The sequence below is a fragment of the Cinclus cinclus genome, chromosome 1 (assembly GCF_963662255.1).
Source record: "Cinclus cinclus chromosome 1, bCinCin1.1, whole genome shotgun sequence".
NCBI classification, from domain to species: domain Eukaryota; kingdom Metazoa; phylum Chordata; class Aves; order Passeriformes; family Cinclidae; genus Cinclus; species Cinclus cinclus.
The window spans coordinates 31,349,407-31,357,914 of record NC_085046.1 but is presented as its reverse complement, the minus strand read 5'-3'; positions in this window follow the sequence as shown (position 1 = coordinate 31,357,914).

Here is an 8,508-nt window from a genome sequence, read left to right as displayed (position 1 = left end):
AGGGAACAGTGTAGGTCTTGGAACTTGGTTGCACAGGGCCTTTTTGGGACTGTCAGGTCTGAGATGGCACAGAGTGAAGTTCTTAACCAAAATCCTCTTGTAAAAGGGAGCATTGCCAAAACTGAGCATGCCATTGCTAGATGTGGAGGTCTGAATGAGTGTTACAGCTGCTTGATTTCTGCTTGACAGGTGTTGAAGCACCAGTCATTTCAACATAATTACCTGGGTTGGAAGTATAGGCCTAAGGTCAGGAAACTTCTGTTTCAGTTAGTCTTTGTTCAAGACAGCAATTAAATACACACAGTAGGTGCAATATATGACTAAAATTCATTGAAACTGTGTCTGTACTTTAAATGTTTTCTTGATACTGCTTAATCCTTTTCTCTGGATTAAGCTAGAATTACAGCCCTGTAATTTGAGGACAAAACTTTACACCTGAATGTCTAAAAATATCAAATTAGCTATTACAAACCCAAGTTATACAACTTGGCTTTCAACTGCTGCTGCATGTAGTGAAGGGGCAGCAGAGAAAAAAAGAAAGAAAAATTATTAGAAGATATGTTTGCCCTCCAGCTGGACTATGTTCTTGTAAAAGCGATAATTTGCGTCAAAGTGATCTAAACAGAGCAACCAGCAAAGGAAATTAAAACTGTTATTCTTTGACACAGGATACTGCTTGGTAAGAATGCAGAACAGCTGTAAGCTAAATGAGCCACATAATGCTGCATTTTTCATGGCGTCCTTTATACAGACTTCACAATAATATTACCAGCCTGTGGCTCTTGTCTGACAATTAATGATTTGTGCTGGTAACCCTTTTTTGCCATTTAAAAATGTATTCTTCATATTTTGTTGAAAAAGAAACCAGGTGAGCTGTAATTTGTAATTGCTTTTGGAATGTGAATTGGTTTCTAAGTCTTCCGACAAAAGAAAACACAGTTTCCAGGCTTAAATCCTAAAGAAGCAAAAAACTGAAACAGACTTATTAGTTTTTTTACATGCATGGTTTTAGAGAACAAATTTTGCTTATTATGTATATGTATACACACACAGACGCACACACATGCACACATACACATATATACATAAAATATAAGTTAATACCTATTTTAGAAATGAAATTTAAAAGATAAAACTCCATCAACAATTAAGTCAAACCCTATTCTCATTTTGGCCTAGCTGCCTACGTAATTTAAAAAAGTAAGATCTTGGCATGTGGAGAAGTGAAAGCTTTCCCATTTTAAACCCCTTTATCTTTCATCCATTTTCAATCATTTCAGGCAAGTTTACTGGAACCATTTCCTGGGATTTCTTGGGGTTGCAAAAACACATCCCTCTGACCCTCACTCTCCAAAAAAGATCCACCTCAGGCCCTGCACTGAATGGGTCTTACCTTGAAAAAGAATTTCATCACCTTCTCCTTTGGACTAGAAGGAGACAAATAACATTCAGGAACTGCCTTGCAAGTTAGATGAAGAAATGCTCTTTTCACTACTGCTCTAAGATGGGAAGAAAATCCCCACCCCATGCCTTAGGATAGGGCAGTGGAAGTGCAGGCTGCTGCACCAGCCGGGGTGCCGGGTATCTGGTCCAGGGTGAGTCTGCCTGGAGATGGGAAGAGCAAGAGCATCCTCACCTCTGTTTTTCCCTCTCCACTGGAGCCTCCCCAGGCAAACTTGCCACCTTTCTGCTTTATTTCTCAGCCTCTGGAAGAAGGGAATTCAATCAGCTAATCCTGTTCGTCCACTTCTGTTGTGTCTTGCAGGTGGTGGTTTCACAGCATGAGCCTTACCAGGAGGATATAATAGCAGTATTGTCACTCTCACACCATGCATTAAACAAACATCCCAAGGAGCAAGAACACTAAATATATAATATGGTTTTCATTTCCTATATTTGCTTTACTGGGTATGTATTTTGCTTTACTGGGCATATTTAGCTGTTATTTAAACTCCTGTCTATGAACACAAGGCTTGACAATTGCTTCTTTATTATAACTATCAGTAGTGTTACTATTAGTGACTAAGTCCAGTCCACTTTAAGGACTCCAAAGATATTATAGCTTTAATAACACGTTGGAACCCTCAATAAAATCATGGGACTTCATGAGGCTCTAAAATGAGCGAGACTGCAAATAAATGCTTGCCCTCAGCGTGTTTGTAGTAATTTTCCTGGAAGATAAATTGCCTAAGGAGGAAAACACAAGGCAGTTAAAACTGCTGGTTTATTTCAGAATAAAATTGCAGGGAACATTACTGTCCAAGCAAAGTTAAACATCCTGTCAAGCATGTGCAAGGACTTCAGGTCCCACGTCAACTGAGGAAACATCTTTGCTGGCATTAGCCTGGTATAGCTGGGTTTTGTTCTGTAAAATGTCAAATGTTTCTCTTCCCTTTCTGCCATTCACAGTACTAATACAAGGTAAGGATTAAGAAAGTTATGTAACGTTCAAGAACTGAAAGTATCTCAAGAAAATATAATTCTTCTTGGCTGCATTCAGAGTCTTTGGCTGTCTGAGGGAGTCTGGGATTCTCCATTCAGTAATGTTCCTGGTGTGTTTGAGAATTAATAAACTAGTAAGAAGACATTTTCAAAAGCACAAATTACAGCCATGTGGCCCTCTGCCATGGTTCTTACAACTCATCTTGATTAGATTTCTGAAGACAAGGTGCTTCCTTTGCTCTTCTCCATGCTGATGCTCAGGCTGATGTGGTGGCTCTGGTAGAACCATGGTCTCCTTAGAGCACTGTCCTTGGCACAATCTCACAAACCTCACAGATGAGGAGGTGAAACTCTCGCCCAGGAATGTGGGTGATTTGCCCTCTGGGCAAGACAAGGAGCTGACTGGGAGCCTAAACTCAGCACTGTCCTTTTTACATCTAAGCATTATTACCGGCTGTTTTGCTGTTGTGCCCTTTTGCCAGTGTCCTTCCCCAGCTGGACTACGAACTCATTCTACAGGCGTTGCTGTCATGCTTAGGAAAGACCTCAAAGATTTGACCCTCACATCAAATTGTGAAATAAAAGGCTAGAGCTACTCAGGACAACTCATATACCCTCACCTCCATGTCATCCTCAAAAAGACTCTGAGTTGCCTTGTCAGTCTTCCCATCTGGCATGTTTTTCTGGGTTTATGAATAGCCACTTCCATCAGCAAGCCTGTGAGATATATGACATATACCAGCCTTGGGTGACAGAGAGGAACTACATAGGGGACATGAATTCCAAGCTACCTATCAGACAAAAGTCTGTATAGAGTTGTTCAGGGATTTTTTTTTGTTTTTTTGGTATTTTCTGGCAGTTCATTTTGAAGTTTTGGGGAGCAATGTCACACCTTTAGACCAAAGCAAAGGAATGTCAGTGCAAGTAAGACAGTAGACTGGTGAATAATCTCTTACATTTTTCTTAGACTGAATTTTTATGTGTGTTCAACCAACAGTAAGCCCCCAACACAGAGAAACACATGGTCACGTATGGATTTCAGATGAAACAGTTTCCAGATCTGGTTTGTGCGCTGCTGCTGGAGAAGAGGAAAAAGAGCAGGGGAAGATGAATAGGGATTAAGCAATGTGGTACTGGAAGAATTACTTACTGCCATACTTTTCTGTTTTGACACAGATCTGTCCTTAACATATGGTAAACTGGGACCTGTGTTGTAACTATTGTTGGAGGGGGGTTCAGATGGCTTCAAGGGGTTACTTTTCAGAGCGGACTCGTAAGACAAACTACGTGCAGCTTTGAGCTTGCGTGCACAGCCGTCCCCAGGAGAGACCCCAGTGAAGTCATGGTGGTCCTTGGATGACCTCTGGCAGTCTCAGCTGGAAACTGTGTTGCTCAGGAAGATTAGAGCACCACAGCCTGAGCCAGGAGCCTGACTTAGTGAGAACGCATGTGACTTAGCTTGCAAAGCTGAATTTAACTCAGGCCTCGAATTTCATCTGCAGGGACTGCTGGCGCTCCCACAGACAGTTTCTTGGCTCATCGTTTGTCAGTGGCCCAGCATCAACAGGGTGTTCTAAGATGTCACCAGGGTTTGTCAGCAGAATGATCAGGAGAAAAACCCACCAGCATTGCCCATTTTAATTTCAGAAAATATCAGAGTGCTGAGCAATGAGGCTTGAAAGAGAAATACAGCAATAAGGGAAGTGATTGCTCACCATGACTGATGAAAATGACATTGCAGATCTCAGCTTGAGAGTTCATGGACTTGCAGTAAATTCATTAATGCATTCAGTCAATAGGAGACCTTGCAGTTTTTGCAAATTACACTATTTCAGTTGCATGCCAGCATTATTTTGTTTTCACCAAATCCTACCTTTTCATGATGTCACACGAAGGATCCAGAAACATCTTGTAAATAGCCAGGTCTCTGCTGTGACTAGGTCATGTTATCACAGCTGCCTCAATGTCACTGCATGCCGCCTTTCCCTTTTCTGCTATTTAGTTATATTTAGGTTTTATTTAGTCTCTTTAGTTTACTTAGGTTCCCTTTCCTATTTACCTGCTGCCTATTGTCTGCATCTTGTGTTATAAAATCAGGGTAGGGAGTAGGGTGGGTGGGAGTTCTGGTGAGTTACATAACTTCATAGTGAGTTGGAGATGTGATGTTTGCTTCTGGTTGGGGTCTTCAGACTGCTGTGTAACATCAAACAGTGAAAACAAAAACACTGTAGGTGTAGGTTCATTCGAAGGGTTTGGCAAAATTAGCATTTCCTAAAATGTGAGCAGGACAGGCTAAAATTCTGAAAATCTCTTAATTCATGTTATGAGTTGATACTCAGGTGGCATTCATTGCTCTACAGCACCACTTAAGGGAATCACATGGGAGAGAGCATTTGGATAGCATCCTATTATCACAATGTCTTTATTGGGGATGAATATTATTCCTATCTTTCTTTTTTTACTCCATGAAATGGAATGTCAAATTAAGCAATCATCTTGGAAATACACTCCCTTGCTCTGGCTCCCTTGCTTTATTTCCCTGAAAAAAATATATGATTTATTAAAGGGTATATCCTCTTTTTGGAGAGATCTACCCCTATAAACACCACATAGTATAAGGCTATGGTGGCAGAACTTTTTCCTCCCATTTTTTTTTTTTCCAGTGGAAAAGCAGGTGATCCAGGTCTATGTTACCACAAATTTAAACTATGGTATGTGTTAGAGAGCTCATCTGTGGTTCACAATCCTGTTCCACTTAGCACCATGCCACAGGATCTCCCATAAAAAGATCAGTAAAAAGCACTTCACAAAAAGGGGAACAACATCATCTGTATTTCTATTTCCCCTGTGCAACCTAAATCCAGCCCAGCTACACAAGGAGACACGAGGTATCTCTTGATAAGCAATCACTGTATACCTAGATGCTCAGATTGCTAAATGAAGGTGGGCAGGAAGGATGAGGCAGCAGCCCAAAGCCCAGGTTTTCCTGACTCACTGCTGTGTTCCAGCTGTGTCCTCGATCTGCTTCCAGTGCAAGTAACATTTTCTGCTGAGTCACAGCATGACAAGGCATTTTTGCCTCCTGATTAATCCCTTCCCTAAGAGCAAACCTGCTTCTGATTTCTGTTCTCTCCTGCCCTGAGAAAAGTGCCTGCGTCATGGCAAAAGCAGATATTTCTCCTTTTTATATCACTTCCCCCTTTTCCTGGCTACTGCTCACATCTTGCTTAATCTCTGTAGTATGGGAATAACCACAGCTGTCTTATGGAATTGACACTTACCCCACTTACTATCCATCTTATTAACCAACCTCTGCCAGAGAATGTAAATGCTCTTTATGGGGATTTTCTTTGGCACAAACTGCTGGTAGCACAGCACTGGTAATACTCCTGCTGCCTTTGCAGCTCTTACTGTATGTTGCAACAGCTTGCACAGCAAGTTTCCACACACTATCACTGGCTAAGTCATTCTTGGCGTCAGTGGATAAGCTTTCCAGAACCTGCAACCCAGCCCTGACTAAGCCAAGACAGGAATCCGGGTCCAGGGCTGTGTTTTCTCACTCAAGTGTTTTGAAACATTTTGGATTTGACTTTTCTGGGCTGACCTCACTTGGGCCACTGAGGAGCACGCCGACCTCCCAAGTCACAGAGCTGGAGGCACCTGTTTTCAGCAACAACAAACAGTGTGTCCTGAAGCAGGTTGGTTCCAAAAGTAAACTGTGAGGTTCAAATCCTGCTTTTAGTAAACCAGGTGCTGATATGGGTCAGTGATTTATTTTTCTATTTATCATGTGTTTCAGAGGGCAAAATGTCAGGTTTTTATATTTTTGGGATAAGATTCTATGGAAAGCCCATCCAGTTAAATCTGTGAGCTCTCCTGTAATAAGATAAATTTGTGAGCTCTCCTGTAATAAAATGACATAGTAAAGCCACAGAACATCAGTGTTTATGAGACACACAAAGGCACCACAGCTTGGCCAAACGTTTTGGATGTTGGCCTGTGTTTGTGGAAGGTGTCATTTCTGACACTGGAGAGAGAAGGCAAAGTTGCTTTCAGTTAGAGGCTTGTAGCAAGGGCTTGATTAAAACTTCTAAAAATGCACAGCAGTACAAGTAGGAAATCATAGGGAAAAGTGTTAGTATGCAAGTTGGAGAATTGTTAGAATTTAACTGTATTTGAAACATATTCCCTAATTTCCTTTGTACAGACCTGGTGTCACAACGGCCCTTTGGTCATATCCCCCTGCTCTCTCCAGATGATCAGTCCTGACACTAGGAACAGCTGTCACAGCACTGCTACCAACAGAAGGTTAAGATGAACGGATATCTGGATGCAAGCTGAATCTACTGTATCTGAGGTCTGCAGTTAGGTTAGCAGGACAGGAAGGTGGGCGAAATGTGAATGAAATTTGGCAATTGTGAAATTTCCAAATATCCTAAATATGAACGGAAGAACAAACAGATGGGATGGTTTTTTTCCACTTTAGACTACCTTGCCAAAGATTGGATGTCAGAGCATCAGAGAAATGTAGAATCATTTAGGTTGGAAAAGACCTTTAAGATCATCAAGTCCAAGGGTTAACCCAGCTGCCAAGTCCACCACTAAACCATGTCCCCAGGTACCACATCTACATGTCTTTTAAATACCTCCAGGTGTGGTGACTCAGCCACTTCCCTGCTCAACCTGTTCCAGTGCCTCACAACCTTTTTGGTGAAGAAATATTTCTTAATGTCCAATCTAAACCTCCACCAGTGAGGTATTTCCTCTTTCTTTGTTACTTGGGGGAAGAGACCGACATGTACTTTGTTTCAACCTCCTTTCAGGCAGTTGTAGAGATCAATAAGGTCTCCCTGAGTCTCTGAGTGTCCAGGCTAAACAGCCCCAGCTCCTTCAGTCACTCCTTGTAAGACTTGTGCTTCAGACCCTTCCCCAGCTCCTTTGCCCTTCTCTGGACACTCTCCAGCACCTCAATGTCTTTCTTGAAGAAAGGAGTCTGAAGCTGAACACAGGATTAGAAGTGTGGTTTACCAGTGCCAGGCATAGGGGGACAATCATTGTTCTGGTCCTACTAGCTACATTATTGCTGCCACTGGCCAAGCTGCCACTGGTCTTGGCCACCTGGGCACACTGACAGCACATGTTCAGCTGCTGTCAACCAGCACCACCAGGTCCTTTTCTGCCAGGCAGTTTTTCAGTCACTTGCCTTCAGCCTGTAACACTGTCTGGGGTTGCTGTGACCCAAGTTCAGGACTCAGCATTTCACCCTGTCACATGTCATAGCCTTGGCCCATTGATCCAGCCTGTCCTGATTCCCCCACAGAGCCTTCCTACCCTCTGGCAGATCAACGTTCCTTGCCCAGCCTGGTGTCTGCAAGATTGCTGAGGGTGCACTCAATCCCCTCATACATTAATAAAGATATGGAACAGGGCTTGTCTCAACACTGAGCCCTGGGGAGCCACTTGTGTTTGGTCACCCAATAAAGAAGCAACAACTTCAAAGCAATGAATCAAAGTAAGGTGTCACTGGAAGCGGTGTGTTACATGAACAGTAGTTCCCCAGGCAGCCTGGCATTTCAGCAAGATGCACTGCTGCTGCTGAAAAGGCTCGAACAATTCTGCTGAAAATGCTGCTGCTGCTTTCACATCCTGTTAGATTTCAGGAAACTTTGCTCAACCTCCCTGAAAGTGACTGACATGTTTTCAATCTCATTAGTTTGCATATACTTTGTTCTGTTTCAGAGGAAAAAGTGAATTGGAATGTCTGTCCCTTGACCAGAAACCAGAAGTACCCATAGAGAATGAAACAGAAAAAATAAAAAGGCTTGCAGCTGGCTAAAATGCTGAAGGTTCTCACTGTATTTCCAGGGAAGCCAGTGAAGAGAAAAAAGGGACTTTATCTCCTTAAATCCCTTCCCAATTTCCTAAGATCTATGATCTGATTTTCCACAGGCTGAAGATAACTCACCAAATAACTCACCTAAAGGTGTTCAGTGCCTCTTGAGAGCTGTGGCTAGAGAATATAACATCAAGCCTGGTAAAGGGAAAATGCCAAGGGAATGCAGCAGT